The 23,367-nt window shown below is 40.2% G+C and overlaps 1 protein-coding gene across 1 annotated transcript in view; it reads right to left on the bottom strand.

Moving 5' to 3' along the window:
- Positions 1–23,367, bottom strand: part of nrxn1 (neurexin 1) — a 1,413,544-nt gene that overhangs the window by 1,370,079 nt on the left and 20,098 nt on the right. The window contains exon 2 of the mRNA XM_033025243.1: positions 10,872–10,963. The gene's annotated coding sequence lies outside the window, so the exon portion shown is untranslated. The remainder of the gene's footprint in view (positions 1–10,871; positions 10,964–23,367) is intronic.

The raw sequence follows: 23,367 nt of genomic DNA, 5'->3' as shown, positions 1-23,367 counted from the left end.
CATTAAATTCCTTCCATTTGGCCTATAAACTCATGACAATGAGATTTAAAAATTATGTATTATTGTGAATTCTTGTGTGAATGTTATTTGGACACTTAGGCTATTTAAAAATGTTAATCTATTCTTAAGAAATGGATAGATGTTTAGATCTAGTAATTGAATTTTGTAATTAGCTACAATTAGGTAACTAACTAATTATATGCTTTAATTTCATGTCATTTAAGTAAGATTGTTTCACATTTGTTTCAGAATGCTGCTTCAATCTATAATAACTGAAAATGTCTATCAGCTCTTAATTTTTAAGAAAGTTATGGGCTTTTGACTGTTCTCGATCACCTTTTGTGTTGTCAATAAAAAAGCAATAGGGAACAAGATGCTAATTTCCGAGTATGAAAATGGCCATAACGTTTTTAATACTGAAGATATGAAAGTGAATTAGGTGTCAAATTAAACTTATTTTTATGCTTTATCTGATGGGATAAATTACAGACTCGATTTTTAAAATCTCAAAATTTTGTAACATTGCTACCCTCAGTTTTATCTGAGGTTTTCCTAATTGGAGCTTATACGTGTACAGCTGGTCATCTGCACAATTTAGGTAATGATTCAATAGGTTGGCTGTTGTGTCGCCTTGCTCTTAATTGTGCATCAGTGAGTTATTGCTTTACTTGGGCTCGTGGAGGATTAATTTCACTTAATAGACACAAAATGTTGGAGTAACTCAGCGGGTCAGGCAGGATTCCTGAAAAAAATGGATAGGTGACGTTTCAGTCTGAAGAAGGGTCCCGACCCAAAACGTCACACATCCGCTTTCTCCAAAGATGCTGCCTGACCCGTTGCGTTACTCCAGAATTTCATGTCCATCTTTGCAACCAGCATCTGCAGTTACTTTTTATTACATTATTAATTTTACTCTGCCTGGTTGTCTTGTACTTTCTGCCACTTAGAAGCTCAGCTGATGATTTCATGTCAGATTTCAGAGGTGCAGCTAGAAGTAAAGAAACAGGCAATAGACAATAAACAATAAGCGCAAGAGTAGGCCATTCAGCCCTTCGACAGCACCACCATTCTCTGTGATCATGGCTGATCATCCACACTCAGTACCCCGTTCCTGCCTTCTCCCCATATCCCTTGACTCCACTATCTTTAAGAGCTCTATCTAACTCTCTCTTAAAAGCATCCAGAGAATCGGCCTCCACTGCCTTCTGAGGCAGAGAATTCCACAGATTCACAACTCTCTGGGAGAAAAAGTTTTTCCTCATTTCCGTTCTAAATGGCATAGCCCTTATTCTTAAACTGTGTCCCCTGGTTCTGGACTCCCCCAACTTCGGGAACATGTTTCCTGCCTCTGGCGTGTCCAAACCCTTAATAATCTTGTATGTTTCAATAAGATACCCTCTCATCCTTCTAAGTTTCAGTGTATACAAGCCCAGTCGCTCCATTCTTTGAACATATGACAGCACCGCCATCCCGGGAATACCCAACTGTTGGGCATTATTTTTCTTGCTCTGTTTGAAAAGAGATCTCTTAAATATTTGGTCCGGACTCTACAAACCCGTACACCCTTTGATAATATGAAGATAAACTCGTAATAGTAAATCCATATCACTCTATAAACTTAATTCTTTAAAAATAAATTGGGTTCGATGTTCACACATTATCTTCTCCAGAGACCCTTGTTCTGCAAATAGGAATCAATTTGATGCGGCTAACATTGAGCTCTCAACTCTTTCATGCTCCATGGTGGAAACTTGGAGCAGACATCTGCATGTGGTCTTTTATCCTGTGTTTTGCTCCTTGATCTAGCTCTGCTTTGAAAGCTGTGGTCTCTGCACTCATTCTCCAGAACTGAGGGAAGCTGATTGACCCAAAACATTGACTGCTTTCTATTCCCACAGATGCTGCTTGACTGACTGACAGTTCTTACATAATTCTGTTATTGTCTTAGATCCCATTTTTGTTTGTTTTCTTCTCCAACAGGAGGTACTTTTCTTGTTTGTAGGTGAAAAAACAGCTCCACGATATGCCATAGCCTCAGTGGTATTTTACTGCTCATGATTTCTTCACTGTTGTCTAATTCTCTGTTTAAAATATTTGCACCAGATCTTGCACTCAGTTTGCATTTCTCTATGTTGAAAAACGTCTTGTTTTTGTTAGTGCTTTTGATTTAGCTCCACATTTTAGATGTCACATTTACTTGTCAGTGCATCTTCCTGCCAAGACCGATCATGCTATGCTTCTCCTGTTCTGACAATTGAGGCAGTGGTACCATAAATACCAGTATCATCACTACTAGCACCAGTTATTTTCCTATTTTGTACTTCAGAAGATAGTCACAATATGGAATCAAGTCACAAATCTGAAGAGTCATCATTGCAATTGTGCTGGCACTTTGCAAAGATTTTTCTGGTACATTTGCTCTTAGGCTTAGTTATCAGTTCATGCTGTAAACTTCCTCCCAAAGAGGTGTTGATTTCCTCACATCAGTATGAAAGTGTTCCTTTGTTTCTCCAACTTGTATTGCTGCCAGGATGAGTGTTTTAGATAGAAATGTATCAGTTTGCTTTCTTGTAATTGAGCTGCTCTGGGGTTTTTAAATAAAGTCTTCTATATGTTAAAAGTTTTTTAATCCTGTTGTGGTATGACAAGCTCATCACTATTTTTTTTGAGTGCATTGAAACCACTAATAATATTTAACGTTTCTTTCCCAATGCTTTTCAGGTTTACTAAATGTTCAGCTATCTGAGGAATGAAATTGTTTGTATAATAAGTTATCCCTAAAAGGCTTGAGTTCTATTGTGTACATTAGTACATCTATTTCAGCAATTACTGTGAATTGTTATGGGCTAGGTGTCTATCTGCTATTTATAACCTTTTTAAAGAGGAAGTTACTCTTATTATTGGTCATGCAACATTTCATGGAATGCAATATTTCTGGTCATTTCCATTTCCTTCATGAAGATAATGGTCAGGTGTTAAATCTTCAATTCCACAAATCGGGATGTGATCAGCTGTGGTATGTGATCTTTTGCATCTATAGGTCTCATTTACTTTCCACTTAAACATGCCTTAGCTCTTCTGAAGAAGAACAGGTATACATCAGAACATGCATCATCCAAATTGTGTATGAGTGTTGTCAAGCAGCAAAGATTCCTCATCAAGCATTTATGTTACAGTGGCCATTTCTGGCATTGCTCACTGAAAATGTTGGCTTCTGCCAATGTGGAAGGCATTTCTTCCAGAGTTAACATGGATTGTGGTCCTGATTCAAGTATTTTAGACCGTCACGTTCTCAGCTGTCCATTAATTTTCTTTTAGCACAATGGAGTTTACCCAGTCTATCAGTTTCACGAGTTTCAATATTACTGCTTTCTGTTCCATCTATTTAGGTTCCTTTCCAAGCCTCATCTTCAGCTTAAATGGTTTTTGCTTGGATATCATAATCATAATCATAATAGTACTTTATTAGCCAAGTATGTGATGCAACATACAAGGAATTTGATTTGCCACACACTCATACCAATAAAAAGCAACAAGACACACAAATAATCTTTTAACATGAAACATCCACCCACATTGACTCACCCACATTCCTCACTGTGATGGAAGGCAAAAAAAAGTTCAATCTCTTCCCTTCTTTGTTCTCCCGTGGTCGGGGCACTCGAACCTTCTGTTGTCAGGGCGATCTTGCGTCCCGTATCCGGCGGTTGGGTCCTTTATGTCGGGGCTATCTCAGCTCCGCCGAGCCGGGTGGGGGCTGGTCGAACCTCCTGCAGCTTGGAGCTTCTGACCTCAGTCTCTACCCGAGACTACGAGCTCCTCGATGTTGAAATCCGCAGGCCATGGTTGGAGCGTCAATCCCAAGCAAGGGATCGCAAGTTCCGATGGCAAGTCCATGGCCCCACGGTGGGGCTCAAAGTCAGTCTCGAGCAAGGCCATCAGCTCCATGATGTTAGGCCGCAGAGCGACCGGAGATACAATCCAAAAAAACAATTGCATCTCCGGCAAGGTAAGAGATTGAAAAAACGTTTCCCCCGACCTCTTCTCCCATCCCCCACATTAAAAAAATTGGACACTGAATCCTACCAAGATAGTTCTTTACCTATACTTGGTGTGGGTATAACAGATTTAGCTGCAGGAGCACTTTTGTGAAATATCTCATTAAAGAGTCCATCAGCTTGATTCAAAAGTCCTTGAATAACTCACAAATGCGAGAACAAATTCACAAATTTCTTCCTCATGGCCAAGTTCCTGCACCTAATAGAGTTTGAATGAAATTCCAAGCGTCTGCACCTTGCAGTTTCTGAATACCTTCGATAGGAAACAGAAATGGTGCAAAAATATCCCTACACATACTAGACAGTTTACAATTTTACCAAGCCAATTAGTCTACACACCTGTATGTCTTTGGAGTGTGGGAAGAAACCGGAACTACCGAAGAAAACCCACGCAGGTCACAGAGAGAACATATAAACTCCATAAAGACAGTCAGGATTTAACCCGGGTCTCTGGTGTTGTAAGTCAGCAACTCTACCACTGCACCGCCCATATTTCCTGAGAAGCAGCAGCGAAACACAAGCTATCATGTGGCAAGAATGAAAACTTACATATATTGTACTTCCAAGATGAATTACAAGAGTGCTTACAGGAAAAGACACAATATTGTTCGAATGACGCAAACGTTTGGTGATGATTTTAAGCAGAAGAAAGGAAATAAGTCTCCTTCAAGTTGCATGCCATCCTGATGTATCATCATCCATCACCATCTCTGAACCCAAAACCTGGAACTCCTCAATGAACAGTCCTGTGGAAGGACCTTCACACAGTAGGACTTCTGCTGTTCAAAAAAGTAGCTCACTTTCATCCTCTCAAGGGTAATTCAGTATTGACATAAATGGTGCCATTGCCAATAATGCCTAAGGGTACATACATACAATGTTCTCTTGCATGGAATGTTAAAAGCAGGGATGAATATCTTGACTAACTGTTAAACAAAGAGTCCAAACTTTTTTTGATAACAAAGTCTGAAATTCTGTACATTAATTGTGATTGTCCATCAGTCGTACTATAATGTCTGACATAATGGATAGATGAGTTCAACTACACAAAATATGTCTTAAAAAAAGAAAAGATCTGGAAAATCGAGCTGGGGAATATTGCAGGGTCAAGGGTGGGTCATGGCATACTGGTCAACCTGAGGAGTAACTTCAGCAACAGGCTGGTTCCTCCAAGATGCAGCACAGAACACCGCAGGTGATCATTTTTCTCCCCGGCTATCAAAATGTGCAACTCCTCCCCCTTCTGTCGTGGGGTAGACTGACCTCCCCCACGCCACCCCCCTCCCCAACCTTTCCTGAAATCCTGAACTTTCCACTCGTCACTTTAGTTTCATGTTTTATGTACCTTGTTTTGTCATTGTGGCCCATTTCATTTTATCCAAGTCAAAGTTATTCTGCCCACCACCTCACCACTTAAGATACCATAATGGGGGCTATTTACAACAACCAGATTTTTTGGATGCTTCTGATGGAATGGGAAAAGCTTTCCTGATTAAAGTCAACGTGGCTAAAGTTCAAGGACAAAACATGATTATCCTGGCCACTGCATCATCAGGAATTGCTTCAAAACTTTTGACAGAGGGGAATACTGTACATTCAGACTTTAAACTCCCTTCAAATTTGACAAGTATGAAGCCTCCAACTTGTAACATCGGTCCGTCAACTGCAAAGGATAAAATTATAAAAGGTTGCAAACTTATCATCTGGGATGAATGTACATGTAATGCAAAGCAGCATTAGATGAAATGGAGATACAATTATAAATTAATGGGAGATATTACATTAGACTTGCATGAGATTTTTGTCAACTGCTACCATTTATTCCATGTACTAAAATTGCAAGTCTGTATTCAAACATATTGAGAAAAATATTAAATAACTAGAAATGAAAACTGACATGCAACACATTTGACAGGTGATTCATCTGCAAAAGAATTTGCTTTGAATTGGAGAATGTAAATGCAAAGATTCAACAAGAATGAAAAAAATTGGGCCAAATTCCAAAAACCACTTCATGATATGGTGCAAACTATTTTTGCAAAATGTCATTCAATACTATTTGAATTACCAATAATAGCATGAAAGAGTAATTTTGGCGTCAATATACAATGCCTGAGCATGCCATTCATTAAAAACCCCTCACATTTTGAAGTTTCCCAGACAACATGCACAATATAAATGTATTAACAGCGTTGCAGACATTGAGGCTGCACATTTTCCTGTTGAATATTTAAACTCTGTCTACACCTGGTGTGACATCGTATAATCTTGAACTAAACGAAGGTGCACCAATCATGCTGCTCAGGAATTTGGATCCACAAATATTATGTAATGTATTCTGAAGCATTTCAACATTGAAATCAAATAAATTGTGCGCAGTACATTCTTACTTAGAGAGGACTATACATATTTTAATTTTTGGATACTTTATTTTGGTGTGTATGTTTTATTGGTAATGAGTTAAACTACAACATTTTAATCCAAAATTATATTATTAGTTGAATAACTATACGTTATATTTAATTCACTGTTGCAAATCTAATTGAATGGCAATTATTAAATAGATTATGAATGACAGCATGAATACCCAAGCAATGTTAGGTGTAACATCCAATACTGAGATAAAATAAGGATTCAGAGGGCTTGGAGTAAAATATTAGGGATTGGTTAAAGGACAGAAAACCAAATGTCTTTATTGTCAACAAGTTATTGTTGTGCCTCTCATCCACTTCAGGATGTTAATATCAAAAGGATCACAACACCAGATTCCCACATCAGCCCAAGGGATCCCAAAGACCAGCATGGACAATATATTTCCTTATCAATTTTTGAGAACATACACAAAATAACTATAGAGAAAAAGTCAATGTTTTTAAGAAAGCTACAAAACTAATTGTAATTAATTTGTAATTAATTTATTATACAATCATGTAAACATACAAGAAATTTGATTTGCCAACAGTCATACAAAAAAACAACAAGATACATAACTACATAAAGATTAAACATAGACTTAAACAGCCACCACAACGGCGTGTGAGAATCCCCAGGGCACACAGCATAAGTGGAGACCCATGGCCATCAGTTCAATGACCGGGCCACACACATGCTCCTTCACAGTGATGTGACCAGAGTTGTACCGACCGCTGCCACTCTCTCTGCAATCCCTGTCCACCCGAACAATCAGAAAACCATCCACACTCGCACTAGGCTCCGGGATGCCCTCATGGAGTGATGTTCCAGCAAACACCAAGATCACTGCACTCACGGCACTCCCTCCGAGTCCTCATCAGTGCAGGCAGCACGTACATCTTGTTTCTTCGGAGGCCTCACATTCCCCACTGTGATGGAAGGCAAATAACTTGTACCTTCTTTCCTCCTTTTCTCCCGCGGTTGGAGCAATCAAAACCTCCGCAGTCGGGGTGATCGAAGTTCCTGAAGTCAGAGATTGAAGCTCCCGCATCGGAGCGATCGAAGCTCCCACGATCAGAGCAGTCGAAGCTCCTGCGGTTGGAGCTCCCGCAAATAAAGGGACTGCCAGCTCCACGATGTTAAGCCGAGTACAAACAGAGATACAATGAAAAATTCGCATCTCCGTCGAGAAAATAGATAAAAAACGTTTTCCCCAACCCCCCCCCCCCCCACCCCCCACATAATACAAAAACTAAAGGTACACTAAAACATACAAGTAAACACAAACCAAAACAGCAAAAGAAGAAAGAGACGAGACAGGCTGTTGGCGCGGCTGCCATGCACGGCACCGGCGCTGTAAGAAGCAGAAAAAGAAAAAGAAAAAAGGAAAAAGAAACAAAAAACACAAAAAAAAAACGTTAGAAACCAACACCTGCAGTTGCTTCCGACACAAAATTGTTTCTTCTCATATTTGGAATAAACAGTAGCGCTCAGCTCTGTCATCACCAAATCTAATCCATTCCGACATGTCTGCCCATGGGTGCATCTGCACATGCAGGAGCTCATCTTGAAGTTGCAGATGAAAAAATAAGAAACATACAACTTTTATCTTAATATTACCAGCTTTCATCTTTCCCAGTCCACCCTTCACACTCAGAATTTTTCTTTCCACTAATCTATTTCAGACTGGGTGCTTTGGAACTGTGCACATGCTTGACTTCATTGCCTTTGAGAAATTCACCAATAATGAAATTACTTCCAAAGTATGTTCATAAGTAATTCTGGATGACCATGTGCAGCAAAGATCTGTCTTAAAGTTAGGGATAAGTAATTTGTTTTAGTTTAGTAAAAACTGCTTGGGAACAAGCCCATCAGCCCACCAAGTCCACATCATACTCATTCACACCAGCTTTATCTTATCCCACTTTCACATCCACACCCCACACAATTTAGGTCATTTACAGCGGCTAATTAACCTACAAAGTTGCACATCTTTGGGACGTGGGAGGAAACTGGAGCAATCCAGAGGAAACCCATGTGATCACAGGGAGAACATGCAAACTTCAGACAGATGGCACCCGAGGTCAGGATCAAACCCAAGTCTCTGGTGCTGGGCTCTTTCAACCGTGCCACTTTGCTGCCCAATCATGAGAACTGGTTCTATTCACTTCAAATATGTATCTTCCACAATCATTATTATGGCTCCCATAGCTGGACAGGCCAAATCCATATTTTCCCTTAATTTTGGTTTATTTAGCCAGAACCATGGATGGGGAAGAACTACAGGTGGATAACTTGTGACAAACTTGACATTATCCCCAATTGACCAAGTATTTCAGACCATCACACAAGCTGCCAGAAGCCTACTTCACATGATATATACCTGCGCGATCTGGGAAGTAAATTCATCACAATAATTGCTCTTTCTTCTGGTGGAACAGCAACTCTGAATCCCCACGGAACTACTGCATTCTGGATGCTTAGCATGGAATCTTTTTATAACATTTCTAACTTTCATATTCATCTTTCCATCCCCTACGTGAGAGGATAGGGTCACATCTTATTCTATTCTTCTATCTCTGTTTCTTTCAAGATCCATCTTTCTCTCCCTCTCGCATTGTGTGACTCGTTGCTTTTGTCTGAAAAAAACCTTGTCTGACAAAATATACCTGGTTATCAAAAAATGTTGGTTTACTGCTTTCTGTTTTCAGCTTCAATTTGCAGTCTACAGACAAATATCAATCCAGCATTTGACATGCTGTGAATTGCAAGCCCAGGATGCTTGCTCAAACTGGCAGCTGTCACTTCTCTTAAGTTATCAGTAGGTTTCAGAAATACATCGATTTAAAGTCTTGAGAAAGAAACTTCAGATAAAGTTTTAAATGATACATATGGCTAAAACTGTAAGTTAGAAGCAAAACAGAAATGCAATATTCTTTGGGTGCTTTTCTGCTAGGTACTTTGTGCCTCTCAGCGTTTCATATTTCCCTGTTGGTAATGATAGGAGAGACACAGCATAGATCACACATTGCCAGCTGTATTGGCAGGCTATAAAAATGGCAGTCATACTGCCTAATGATGTTGGGCAAAAATATATGATTTTGGCTGTTAACATCTGAGAGTGTGATAAACAGCACAACATATTACATTTTTCCATAATTAAAGATGCAGAGTCAAAGAATGGAAACAAGTCCTTCAGTCCGACTCATCCTTGCTGACCAGGTTTTATACTGTAATAACTGAGTTAGTTCCATTTGCGTGAGTTTGACCCATAATTCCTCAAAATCTCTCTTATCCACATACCTTCCAAATGGCTTTTTAACATCATTATTATGCTCACCTCTATAGCTTTCCCTGGCAGGTTTCCCTCTCATATTGAACCCATGGCCTCTGAATCTGGACTCTTCTACCATAAGAAAAAATGGTGATCCTTGCCTATGCCATTTATCCTCATTTATCTATGCAAAAAATATATATTTTACTTTCATCGAGTTAATTATTTGTTCATATAAATTTCTTCAAAGAGCCTGGAACAATCTACTACAATTGGTTCTAGAAGAGCTAACCCTGGGCATAACTAAACCCATCCATCCAGTCCATCTTCACAGACCTTTGCATCAGGAAGCTTACAAGTACCACCACGGATGTCTGTTTCCTGGTCGTTACCTTTTCTCTCTTCAACCTTCTGGGAGAAGGTTCAGGTGCTTGAAACCTCTGTTTCCAGAATTAAGAACCATCTGGACTAACTCTTCCCTATTGCTATCTGACTCCTGATCCAATCATCTCTTTCATATTCCATTCCCAGATGGGTTGCATCATATTCTTACTCTTAACTCCACCTTATTCGGTTATTCCAGTATTGTATTTTAATATTAGTTTGCACTGCTTGGACTTTGCACTACAATCTTGCAACATTCTGCTGTTTTGCACTCATCATTGTATTTATTGTTAAGTTTATCATTACTGTATCTATACTTTTTACTGAGTGAACTTAATTCAAACAAGCATTTTTATGGCACCCTGATGTATATGACAATAAACAAATCCAATCACATTAAACCCTATGACCGATGGACAACCAAGGCTGCAGAAAATGCACTAGGATATTGCCTTCAACCAAAGGTTATTTTGAAAGTGAATACAAGAAGATAGATGTACAAGACAATAGGGGTTATGTAGAGAAGGCAGGAGAGTGTGGTTAGGAGGAAGAGATAGGTCAGCCATGATTGAATGGTGGAGTAGACTTGATGGGCTGAATGGCCTAATTCTGTTCATATTACTTATGACCTTATAAGGGACTCGCAGGACATTTTCAAAATACCCATAAAATTACCAAAATCTTGGAAAATGGACAAAGCAGTCATTCCACCAGCTCTTCCACCCAATTATTCCTTCACTCACCTGCTCGTTCATCCAATCAATCTCTGTGCTTCTCAGGCCCACCCATAAGCCTGAACAACTTCTCCATTCACTTGTTCAGACGACAAATTAGTCTATGAATAAAAATGAAAGAAAGCAGGTGCGCGGCACAGAAAAAAAAATTTGACCCAAGAAAGGTGCATAAAATGGAAAGAAAAGTAACAAAAGGTAAAAATCAGGAGAGAACAGGGAAAATAAAATGAGTAATGGAGGAAGGGAGAATGAATGAATAGAGATTGAGATAGAACTGAAAAATGGAAAGGTTGAAGTGGAAGGGAGGCACGTTAACAGAAATGTACATGAGATAAAGAAGTATCAGAAAAAAAAGGGCGAAAGGAAAGTTGAAACAGAATAAAATAATTATCAAGGCAAAAATACTGAAGGAAAGAGGCTACGTGGAAGACAAAAAGAGACGCAAATAAATAAATTATTGCAAATGTACTAATATGAAGACCTATTGTTAAGGAAACACTGCCCCCAAAATTACAAGCAATGGTGGTGTTAAATTACAAAGTTTTACTCTATTTTTCTCAAACTTTAAGATCGTGACAATAAAATTGGGTGGCAACCATTTAACTTTTGACATGCTATGAAAACATCAGAACTTCTTCATGTATGATTCAGATGCAAAAAGTGTGACAGAATGCAAATAACAATAACCTGTGCCAACAATTTGACATAGCAATTAAAAAAAATGTTTTCTGTTAACTTAACAGAAAATACCGTTACCACCCAGCAGCTAAAAAAGCTGTCATATTGAGAGAAACAGAAACAATGTTTCATATGAAGGACCTTTCATCAGAATTGTGTCCTATATCTCTGATTTTACATTGCATCAAATAGTTATCCAATTTTATTATAAGACACAATAGTATTTCCCACAATGAAAATAAAAATCTTATAACCTCTCACTACAGTTTCAAAATAATCTAATTTATTGTAATACGGTTGCAAGAAAACGATCTTTGAAATTATATTTCTGCACAGAACTTAAATAAATAGATTGTGCCAAGATCAAAACCAGGACCTGAACAGATTCATATCAACACCAACTTGTCTATAACATTTATCCCAACTACCAAAAGAGACCCTGAAATATAATTGGATTAAAGAAAATACCAATGCTTTTTATACATACATTAAACACAAGAGGGTAGCCAGGGAGAACGCAGGGCCACTCAAGGATAAATGGGGGAATTTATGCTTGTAGTCAAAGGACCTAGACAAGGTGAAGTGAACACCTTCCTTTCTAATCACTAAGAAGGACACGGAGGAGTGTGAGATCAGTGTGGGGGATACTAATATGGCATAGCAATTTGAGTTCAAGAAGGAAGGGGTGTTGGCACTCTTGAAGAGCTTTGAGGTGGATAAATCCCCAGGATCACTTGGGATTTATCTCAGGTCCTTGAGAGAAGGAAGACACAAGATTGCAGGGTCCTTGATCGAGATCTTTGTATATTCTCTGGCCATAGAAAAGTACTTGAAGGCCACACAAGGGGTGATGGGTGTATGGAACAAGCTGCCAGATGAGGTACTTGAGGCTGGGACTATCCCAGCATTTAAGAAACACTTAGACAGGTACATGGATAGGACTCATTTGGAGGGATATAGACCAAGAGCAGGCAGGTGGGACTAGTGTAGCTGGGACATGTTGGCCGGTATGGGCAAGTTGGGCCGAAAGGCCTGTTTCCACACTGTATCACTTTATGACTCCTCATGACAGGAGAATAGCTACTCCCGTTCAAAGGAAGAAGAAATAAATCAAGAAAAATATTGGCCAATGATCCTCATGTCAATTGTAAGAAAGCTATGGGAGAGGATTCGTCAGGATGGGATTTACTCACATTTGGGCTAATTACAGAGAGTCAGCATGCCTTTGTCTATGGCAGCACATGTCTTATTAACTTGATAGAGCTTTTTGAGGAAGTAACAGAGATGATTCTTGAGGGTAGGGCAATGAATGTTGTCTACAAGGAAGGCATTAGATCAAGTCACTATTCGTAGGCTGATCAAAAATATTAAGGATTCAGAATTGGTTTAATCATAGAAGACTAGGGGTTGTGGTGGAAGGACAATGTTCAGGCTGGAGGTTTGTGAAGGGGAGTTCCACAGGCATCTGTGCTGGGGTCTCTGATATACAATGCATTCAGAAAGTATTCAGACCCCTTCACTTTTTCCACATTGTGTTACGTTACAGCCTTATTCTAAAATGGATTAAATTCATTTTTTTTAAATCAGCAATCTACACACAATAGCCCACAATAAAAAAGTGAAAATAGGTGTTTAGAAATTTTTGCAAAATAATTAAAAATAAATAACTGAAATATCACATTTACATAAGTATTCAGACCCTTTACTCAGTACTTTATTGAGGCACCTTTGGCAGTGATTACAACCTCAAGTCTTCTTGGGTATCATACTACAAGCTTGGCACACCTGTATTTGGGTAATTTATCCCATTCTTCTCTGCAGATCCTCTCAAGCTCTGTCAGGTTGGATGGGGAGTGTTGATGCACAGCTATTTTCAGGTCCCTCCAGAGATGTTCGATCGGGTTCAAGTCCGGGCTCTGGCCGGGCCACTTACGGACATTCACAGACTAGTCACAAAGCCACTCCTGCGTTGTCTTGGACGTGAGCTTTAGGTCGTTGTCCTGTTGGAAGGTGAACGTCTGCCCCAGTCCGAGGTCCTGAACGCTCTGGAGCAGGTTTTCATCAAGGATCTCTCTATACGTTGCTCCGTTCATCTTTACCTCGATCCTGACTGGTCCCCAGTTCCTACCACTGAAAAACATCCCTACAGCATGATACTGCCACCACCATGCTTCACCGTAGATATGGTATTGGCCAGGTGATGAGCGGTGCCTGGTTTCCTCCAGACGTGACACTTGGCATTCAGGCCAAAGAGTTCAATCTTGGTTTCATCAGGACAGGAAATCTTGTTTAGGTGCCTTTTGGCAAACTCCAAGCGGGCTGTCATGTGCCTTTAACTGAGGAGTGGCTTCTGCCTGGCCACTCTACAATAAAGGTCTGATTGGTGGAGTGCTGCAGATATAGTTGTCCTTCTGGAAGTTTCTCCCATCTCCACAGAGGAACTCTGGAGCTCTGTCAGAGTGACCATCGGGTTCTTGGTCACCTCCCTGAATATGTTAGTAAGTCTCTATCCTAAGGCCCTTCTCCCCCGATTGCCCAGTTTGGCCAGGCTCTATGAAGAGTCCTGGTGGTTCCAAAGTTCTATTTATGAATGACGGAGGCCACTGTGCTCTTCGGGACCTGCAATGCTCCAAAAAATGTTTTATACCCTTCCCCAGATCTGTGTCTCAACACAATCCTGTCTCGGAGGTCTACAGACAATTCCTTCATCTTCATGGCTTGTTTTTTGCTCTGACATGCACTGTCAACTGTGGGACCTTATATAGACAGGTGTGTGCCTTTCCAAATCATGTACAATCAATTTAATTTACCACTTGTAGACTCCTATCAAGTTGTAGAAACATCTCAAGGATAATCAATGGAAACACGATGCACCAAAGCTCAATTTTGAGAGTCACAGCAAAGGGTCTGAATACTTACGTAAATGTGATATTTCAGTTATTTATGTTTAATTATTTTGCAATAATTACTAAACACCTGTTTTCGCTTTTATATTATGAGGTATTGTGCGTAGATTGATGATAAAATAAATGACTGTAACCAATTTTAGAATAAGGCTGTAATGTAACAAAATGTGGAAAAAGTGAAGGGGTCTGAATACTTTCTCAATGCACTATATATACACACATACAACTTGGATATAAATGTAGATTGAGAAACAGGAACTGCAGATGCTGGTTTACAAAACAAAAACACAAAGTGTTGGGGTAACAGATGCTCCAGCGTTTTTTCTCTAAATGAGGATGGATTGGTTAGTATGTTTGCATATGATATCAAAATTGGGTGGTTGCTGACAGTGGAGAAAGCTGTCAAACCATACAATGAGATATACATCAGCTACAGAAACGAGCAGTAAAGTGAGAGAGGGAATTTAAACAGAACAAGTGTGAGGTGTAGCATTTTGTAAGATCAAATGTAAGTGCAAAGTATACAGTTATTGCAAAACCCTTAACAGCTCCGATGTACCGAGTCCATAGCTCCCTGAAAATAGCAATACAAGTAGAGTTGTAAACGTCGTCAGGTATGCTCACCCTCATAGATTAACGCATTAAGGATAAGAGTGAAAAAGGCCTGTATAAAACTTTAATTTGACCATATATTGGAGAATTGTGCGCAGTTCTGCTCACCCTATTACATGAAGTATCCAGAGGCTTTAGAGCAGGTGCATAAGAGATTTACCAGTCTGCTGCCTGGAATGGAGGATATTAGCTATAAAGAGAAACTTGGATTGTTTTCTCTTGAGCTTGGAAACTGACACAGAGACCTGATGAAAGTATGTGAAATTATGAGCAACATACAGTGCATTCAGACCCCTTCACTTTTTCCACATTTTGTTACATTACAGCCTCATTCTAAAAGGGATTAAATTATTTTTTTTATCAGCAATCTACACACAATAGCCCACAATAAAAAAGTGAAAACAGATGTTTAGAAATTTTTGCAAAATAATTAAAAATAAATAACTGAAATATCACATGTACATAAGTATTCAGACCCGTTACTCAGTACTTTGTTGAGGCACCTTTGGCAGTGATTACAGCCTCGTCTTCTTGGGTATGATGCTACAAGCTTGGCACACCTGTATTTGGGTAATTTCTCCCATTCTTCTCTGCAGTCCTCTCAAGCTCTGTCAGGTTGGATGGGGAGCATCGATGTACAGTTATTTTCTGGTCCCTCCAGGGATGTTCGATCGGGTTCAAGTTCAGGCTCTGGCTGGGCCACTCAAGGACATTCACAGATTTGTCACAAAGCCACTCCTGCGTTGTCTTGGCTGTGTGCTTAGGGTCGTTGTCCTGATGGAAGGTGAACCTCTGCCCCAGTCTGAGGTCCAGAATGCTCTCATCAAACCAGAATGTTTTCATCAAGCATCTCTCTCTACTTTGCTCCGTTCATCTTTCCCTCCATCCTGACTAGTCTCCCAGTTCCTGCTGCTGAAAACATCCCCACAGCATGATGTTGCCAGCAACATGCTTCACCATAGGTATGGTATTGGCCAGGTGATGAGCGATGACTGGTTTCCTCTGGACGTGACACGGCATTCAGTCCAATGAGTTCAATCTTGGTTTCATCAGAGCAGAGCACCAGAGAAAACAGCCCTTTTGGCAAACTCCAAGCGGGCTGTCCTGCCCCTTTTACTGAGGAGTGGCTTCCATCTGGCCGCTCTACCATAAAGGCCAAATTAGTGGAGTGCTGCAGATATAGTTGTCCTTCCAAAAGGTTCTCCCATCTCCACAGCCAAACTCTGGAGCTCTGTCAGAGTGACCATTAGATTCTTGGTCACCTCCCTGACCAAGGCCCTTCTCCCCCGATTGCTCAGTTTGGCCAGGTGGCCAGCTCTATGAAGAGTCCTGGTGGTTCCAAAGTTCTTCCACTTACGAATGACGAAGGCCACTTTGCTCTTCGGGACCTGCAATGCTGCAGAAATGGTTTTATACCCTTCCCCAGATCTGTGTCTCGACACAATCCTGTCTCGGAGGTCTACGGACAATTTCTTCGTCTTCATGGCTTGGTTTTTGCTCTGACATGCACTGTCAACTGTGGGACCTTATATAGACAGGTGTGTGCCTTTCCAAATCATGTCCAATCAATTTAATTCACCACTGGTCGACTCCAATCAAGTTATAGAAACATCTCAAGGATAATCAATGGAAACAGAATGAACCTAAGCTCAATTTTGAGTGTCATAGCAAAGGGTCTGAATACTTATGTAAATGTGATATCTCAGTTATCTCTTTTTAATTGCATTGCAAAAATTTCTAAACTCCTGTTTTCGCTTTTTTTATTCTGTGGTACTGTGTGTAGATTGATGATTAAAAAAATGAATTTAATCCATTTTAGAATAAGGCTGTCACATAACAAAATGTGGAAAAAGTGAAGGGGTCGGAATACTTTCTGAATGCACTGTATATAGGGTAGTTGGTCTGAACCTCCCCCCCCCCAACCCACCCACCACCCCCCCCCCCATCCCCCCCCCCCCCTTCCACCCCCCACCCCCACCAACCCTCCCTCCCCTCCTCTCCTCTCCCAGGGTGGAAATGTCCAATTCTAGAGAGGACAGGTAGAGGGGTAAAGTTTAAATGAAATGTACAGGGAAAGTTTTCTTTATACACAAGTATAGTGAGCGCCTGGAGAGTGTTGCTGGGCTGGTGGTGGAGGCAGAGGCAGATGCAACAGTGGTGCTTGAGGCTTTTTGATAGGTACATGGATATGCAGCAATTGGAGGGATATGGTTCACATGCTTGCAGAAGAGATTTGTGTAACTTGACATCATGTTCAGCAGGGATTATGTCAACCATGCTCTACTGTTCCATGTTCTACTTTAGTACAAGCATTTTATCGTCTGAATTGTTCTATTTCCATTTATACCAGACATCTTTTTTTTCTCTAGGAAACATCTTGTGCATTCTGCATTCTAAAAAAAATGTATTTAATCCATCCTGTCCCTCCATTCAATTGGTCAATGCTGCACAAACATTAAACTTGTCAATCTTGAAGTACCTATATTACAAATGTTAATTATATATGCATTCCTAATGGTTCCTTATTTGTTGAATTATCATTTAATTGTCACCACCATTAACAAATTGTCTGCTGCTAGTCTGCTTACATCCCTCTCTTCACAAGTGCAAGTTCAAAGATGTACAGGAAAGAATTGCAGATGCTGATTTAAATCAAAGATAGACTCAAAAAGCTGGAGTAACTCAGCGGGACAGCCAGCATCTCTGGAGAGAAGGAATGGGTGATGTTGGGGAGTGAGCTGGACAGAGATAGAATGTAGTCGGAGACAGCAAGACTGGTGGAAGAACTGGGAAGAGGGAAGGGAAAGCAAGGGCTATTTGAAGTTAGAGAAGTCAATGTTCATACCGCTGTGGTGTAAACTACCCAAGCAAAATATGAGGTGCTGTTCCTCCAATTTGCGCTGGGCCTCACTCTGACAATGGAGGAGGCCCAGGACAGGTCAGATTGGGAATGGAAAGGGGAGTTAAAGTGCTGAGCTACTGGGAGATCAGGGAGGTTTAGGTGGACTGAGCGGAAATGTTCAGCGAAACGATTGCCGAGCCTGCACTTGGTCTCGCCGATATACAAGAGTTGACACCTGGAACATCGGATACAGTGGATGAGGTTGGAGGTGGTGTAAGGAACCTCTGCCTCACCTGAAAATACTGCAGTTGCAGGGGAAAGTACCTGAGGAGGGGGTGGTTTGGGTGGGATTGAACGAGTTGACTAGGGAGTTGCGTAAAGGAATGGTCTCTGCGGAAAGCAGAAAGGGGTGGAGATGGGAAGATGTGGCCAGTAGTGGGATCCCATTGGAGGTGGCGAAAATGTCGGAGGAATATGTGCTCTATGCGACGGCTGTTGGGGTGGAAGGTGAGGACAAGGGGGACTCTGTCCTCACCTTCCACCCCATCAGCCGTCGCATAGAGCACATAATCCTCCTTGATACGAATGGGGGGAGGGGGAGCAAGAGCAGAGCTGTGGAATATGCAGGGGACCCAGTGAGAGCCTCATCTCTAATGGAAAAGGGGAATCCCCCGTTCCCTAAAGAATGAGAACATCTCCAGTGACCTGGTATATTCATAGATGCGTAGTTCTGAAGATAAAGATATGGTGTAATTGGAGCATTAACATGTGCAGGAAGGAACTGCGGATGCTGGTTATGCACTGAAGATAGACACTACATGCGGGAGTAAATGCCTGTCCTGCTGAGTTACTCCAGCATTTTGTGTCTATCTTTGGAGCATTACCACCTTGTTTCAATAGTGTGGGATGCAATCCTGTGAGAGCCTTATTACTTTTTCATCTCAAAGCCTGCTAATTGTTTTCAGAGCCAATTCCTTTTCTTCAAGTGTTTTTGACAATTATTTCACATCCTCCTCCAATAGATTTGAAACAAGTTTGAAACAAGTTTATTCATGGATAACCCCTTGAGATGGACAGTCATCTCGTTTTCGAGGGGGTCCAACATAGAACATACAGCACAAGACATAACATACATAGAGGCTCTCATTGACCCACCTACCCACACACCAATCCCAAAACCCCTCCATCCCCACTTGTTATAGTTTATAACAATTGTTAATTGACTTTACATATCCAATAATAATAATAGTTATGTGTTACAGCATAATGTTGATGCATAATACCATATACCACCTATCATACATCGTACGTTAATACATACTATCAACATTATTACATGATATATTATTTCATGATATTGTGACATAATACAATATAAGACCTTGTTACACTATGCAATACAATAATACATAAGTGTAATGGCCATGCATATACAATAGTTATGCCAAATGATCACACACAGAGCAAGCTAGATAAAGGAGCTCGAAGACTCTAATACTAGAAACAGGTACATGGTTTTATAAGGAAGGGTAAAAGTGTATTTTTAAATAGACAAAATGAGCTAATAGTTCTTATGGTACTAGGCAGAGTGTTCCAGTCAGAAGGAGCTTTGAATTTAAATGCACGTCTCCCAATTTCTTTGTTAGTTCTTGGAATGAAAAAGAAGGGTTGCTGAATATGTCTTAGTGAATATGAGGGTGTGTATGGTAATAGGTCTTGTTTTAAATAAGAAGGGTAATTGAGATGGATGCATTTAAAGATGAACCGGAACCAGTGGTAGCATCTTCGAGCGTGGGGGGATAACCAGTTTAGAGTTTCGTACATAGAACAATGGTGAGTCATATATGGACACCTTAAAATAAATCTGCAAAGACTATTATAAACTACATTGAGGGGTTGAAGATGTGTATCAAATGTATTCTGATAGACAATATCAGCATAATCCAGTGTTGGTAGTAGTAGTTGAGAGACAATTATTTTTCTCATTTGAAAGGTGAAACAATTTATATGGCGGTAAAGAATAGCTAGATTACAGCTGAGTTTTTTAGTAATCGTCTCACTATGCTGCGTAAATGAAAGCGTTGGGTCGAGCCAAACACCAAGATATTTGAAGTTCAATACTTGTTCTAATGATGATCCTTCATTAAATGATATAGCCAGATCTACAGAATTACCAAGGCTTTGTCTGGTACCAAATAACATACTAATAACATAACATACTAACAAAATTAATTTGTTAAATAATAGCCATTTCTGAACAGAAGTAAGATCTGATTGAAGGGATCTTTCAATTTCATCCTCCTCCAATAGATTTACATTTGTCCTTTCACCATCATTTATAAAAATTAATATCTGGTATTCCATTACGCTGCATAATTAGATTTGCACCTTTGTTCCTGATCATTCTTAAAGAAACAGCATTACAGCATTATAAACAGTTGCTTATCAAAACCTTGTTATGTTTTATTATATACTAATTTTCACATATTCTATTCAACATTCTATTTTTTTTATTTCTCAACATTCTGTGTATCATTTAAGACAGTTGACTCTATCATCTGCCCAGTTATTATGGCTTGTAACTGGAACTGGTGCATTCATGTTTCATTGGACTAATTTATAATATATGCATCTCTTATTTTCAGATTTCGTACTGTTAATTCATTGGTTTGTTGCTAATCAATGCCAGTTACCTGTGCCAGAATCCTTCCTGTCATGTTTGTCTTTATTTATTCCTCACCCACTAAAGCGGTCTTATATTTTGTTATCCATCACATCTTCCTATTTTAACTTTGATCCTGCTATTTGGTGTGTTTCTGAATTACTCTGCTCTCATTATTTTTACAATGAAAATGTTTCCTATCTTCACCATATATACATTGTCTTTCCTTCAGTGCCTATTTTCAGCTTCGGCAATGGGTAGCTGGTGCTAAAGTGGTGCATTTCAAATACATCAATTCCATTTTCAAATTCACTATTATAAAGCCCAGTGGAGCAAGACAAACTTTATCTTACGTCTAAAAATTCTAATGGTCCAAATTTTGGAATCATCACCAAGGGCAATGGTAACATGTTTTCTACTGAACAAGACAATATGATTAACATCGGCAGATTCTGAGATTATATCATAATGCATCACTGGGAAATGTAAAAATGAAGAGTTTGCAGATTTCTATCTCAATCGCATCTTCAATTTTGATGGCCTAACATGTTCTCTGAGAATCCTAATATTTTGATCTTTGTGCAGTCCACGAGTTACTAACAAACGTGATAACTTTTGTAGGTAGGGATTGAAAACGTCTAGAAATTTGATTGCGCTTATTTTTCAGTGCACAAAACCACAATTGAGTGTAATTTTATCACAAAAGTGGATGCCTTTGAAAGAAAACTGAAATGATAATCAGCAAATATGTAAGCATGTTAAATATTTTACAACCAAACAGAATCCAAGAAGGAACTTATCTGTGCAGAAAGGAACTGCAGATGCTGGTTTATACTGAAGATAGTATACTAACATCTGTGGTGATGAAGTGCTTTAAGAGGTTGATTATGAAGCATATCAACTCCTACCTCGACAAGAACCTCAACCCACTGCAGTTCGCTTACCGCCACAACAGGTCAACGGTGGATGTGATCTCACTGGCTCTCCACTCCGCTCTGGATCACTTGGACAACAAAAACTCGTACGTCAGGCTGTTGTTCATAGACTACAGCTCGGCGTTTAATACTACCATCCCCCAAGCTGGTTACCAAGCTCGCGGATCTGGGTCTCTGCGCATTCCTCTGCAATTGGATTATCGACTTCCTCATCCACAGACCACAGTATGTCCGTATTGGTGGAAATATGTTATCCTCGATAACAATCAGCATGGGAGCACCTCAAGGTTGGGTGCTCAGCCCCCTGCTGTACTCACTCTATACTTATGACTGTGTAGCCGGACATAGTGCAAACTCCATCATCAAGTTTGCCGTCGACACCGTTGTTGTGGGACGAATCACAGATGGTGATGAGTCAGAGTGTAGAAGTGAGATCGACCAATTGACCAAATGGTGCCAGCACAACAACCATGCTCTCAACACCACCAAAACCAAGGAACTTTGGAAGGGGTAGGATAGGGACCCACAATCTCATTTATATCAATGGTGGAAAGGGTCAAAAACTTCAAATTCCTAGGGCGTGCAGATTTCTGAAGATCTTTCCTGGTCCCAGCACACTGATGCAATTATAAAGAAGGCACATCAGCACCTCTAGTTCCTGAGAAGATTATGGAGAGTCGGTATGTCAAGGAGGACTCTCTCTAACTTCTACAGGTGCACAGTAGAGAGCATACTGACTGGCTGCATCGTGGCCTGGTTCGGCAACTTGAACGTCCAGGAGCGGAAAAGACTACAGAAAGTTGTAAACACTGCCCAGTCCATCACAGGCTCTGACCTCCCCACCATCGAAGGGGTCTATCGCAGTCACTGCCTCAAAAAGGATGCCAACATCATCAAAGACCCACACCATCCTGGCCATACACTCATCTCACCATTGCCATCAGGAAAAAGGTACAGGAGCCTGAAATCTGTAACATCCAGGTTCAGGAACAGCTCCTTCCCCACAGCCATCAGGCTATTAAACACAACATTAAATAAGCTCTGAACAATAACAGTCTATTATTTATTATTGCACTATATCTGTTTATTTATTGCGTATATATGGTATATAGACACACTGAACTTTTATCTTCCGTTTTGTATTATGTTTACATATTCTGTTGTGCTGCAGCAAGTAAGAATTTCATTGTCCTATCTGGGACAAATGACAATAAAACTCTCTTGACTTGAGATAAACACAAAGTGCTGGAATAACTCAGCAGGTCAAGCAGCATCTTTGAAAGAAAAGGATGGGTGATGTTTTGGGCCGGGACCCTTCTTCAGACTGCTCTAATTCCCAATGTGACCAGGCAAACGTCATACAGCTACCAATACTTTGCAATGCAGCCATCAGAAAAGGTGGTCAAAACTGTGAAAGCATATCCCACATTAAGGTCAGTGCCAACACATACTGTTACTGTCTTAGTGAAGAGAGCTCCCAGATTCACAGAGAGAGATAAAGCCATCCAGGTGCAAGATACATCCCAGGAGAATGTGTTTCATGAGGGTGAAGAAAAAAGCCTGGCAAGAGACTATCTCTTCCAGGAATGAGAATCCCGACACAAGGAATCAATGTTACAACAATTTTTATCTTCAAAACACGTCCAGGTGAGCTGCAGGCCACTAAATGAATTGCTCACTCATTCAAATAAATTAATCGAGCCAAACAAACACATAAAATTATTACTCTATCCAAACACTCCAGCCATCCTCTTCCTTTCATTTACATTCTACCCACTCCATCTCCCACACAGAGCGCAAGCTTCCAAAAAGGTAGGATGATGAAAATATTACTCCATTTAGACTTTAGAAGATGCAGCTAGCACTAAAA

This window comes from Amblyraja radiata, chromosome 8 (genome assembly GCF_010909765.2).
Source record: "Amblyraja radiata isolate CabotCenter1 chromosome 8, sAmbRad1.1.pri, whole genome shotgun sequence".
NCBI classification, from domain to species: Eukaryota; Metazoa; Chordata; class Chondrichthyes; order Rajiformes; family Rajidae; genus Amblyraja; species Amblyraja radiata.
The sequence above is the reverse complement of the archived record's forward strand: the minus strand, read 5'-3'. Positions and strand labels throughout refer to the sequence as shown.